A 1,291-nucleotide genomic window follows, 5' to 3' on the forward strand; every position below is an offset into this window, starting at 1 on the left:
ATTGCTTCCCGAGGTGTAACCGTCACCGCTGACTTTATTGTCAACATTTGAGATGTCTTGCAGATGAAATCCAGGGACGACGACAAAGAAGACTGCGTGAAGTGATGCTACTCCACCCTGACGAACTATGCTATACACGAGTTGCATTGGGAAGTAATTCTGCACCCACCCTATTCACCTGATCGGCCCTCTATAGAACAACCAACAAGGAACTTCCGTTCCGGATGACAATGGGTTTCGAACGTCGCTCCACGAGTTCTCCGCCTCAAAACCACGTGATTTCTAATCGCGGAATCGGAAAGTTAACCAGTGTTGACAGACTGTCATAATAGTGAATGAGAATATATTATTTATGCCTAAAGTCTCTGTTAGGGCAACGGCCTTGCCACAGTGGATACACCGGTTCACGTCAGATCACCGAAGTTAAGCGCTGTCGGGCGCGGTCGGCACTTGGATGGGTGACCATCCAGGCCACCATACGCTGTTGCCACTTTTCGGGGTGCACTCAGCCTCATGATGCCAATTGAGGAGCTACTCGACCGAATAGTAGCGGTTCCGATCAAAGAAAAACATCATAACGACTGGGAGAGCGGCGTGCTGACCACACGACCCACCTATCCGCATCCTCAGTGAGGATGACATGGCGGTCGGATGGTCCCCATGGGCCACTTGTGGCCTGATGATGAAGTGCTCTGAAAGCCTCTGTTATGTGTATCCCTTGTGTTTATGAAACTTACGGAAAATGGCTGCGAACTTATACATGAAGATAGGCACCTAACTACAATCACGCTGATAAATTAAGGATAATTCTGATACATGATGACACAACACTCGGTGGGCGGTTTGCGGGTTTAAATCACCTCGTGGTATGACCATGCGGTGCATCTGACCTGCAGTCGTCGCACAGTGGCGCTGGCAGCAGTCCACATACGCAGAGGTGTGTTGGTGCATGTCAGAGTACGGTGCATCGAGTAAGTGTGTAGACGTTTTCAGACGTGATAAGGTGACTGTGTGTTGAAAATGGCTCAAAGAACACATATTGATGATGTTATGAGGCGCAGAATACTAGGGCGACTGGAGGCTGGTGAAACACAGCAGGTCGTAGCACGGGCCCTCTGTGTGCCACAAAGTGTGATCTCAAGATTATGGCAACGATTCCAGCTTACAGGAAACGTGTCCAGGCGCTACAGTACGGGACGTACAACACCACAAGAAGACCGATATCTCACCATCAGTGCCCGCAGATGGCTATGGCGAACTGTGGGTAGCCTTGCTCAGGACCTTACCGCAG

At 50.1% G+C, this 1,291-nt stretch overlaps 1 pseudogene; it reads left to right on the plus strand.

Moving 5' to 3' along the window:
* The first annotated feature begins 372 nt into the window (after positions 1-372).
* LOC126210949 (5S ribosomal RNA) lies at positions 373-490 on the plus strand (annotated as a pseudogene).
* Positions 491-1,291: the final 801 nt, after the last annotated feature.

The sequence above is a fragment of the Schistocerca nitens genome, chromosome 10, assembly GCF_023898315.1.
Source record: "Schistocerca nitens isolate TAMUIC-IGC-003100 chromosome 10, iqSchNite1.1, whole genome shotgun sequence".
In the NCBI taxonomy this organism is placed as follows: domain Eukaryota; kingdom Metazoa; phylum Arthropoda; class Insecta; order Orthoptera; family Acrididae; genus Schistocerca; species Schistocerca nitens.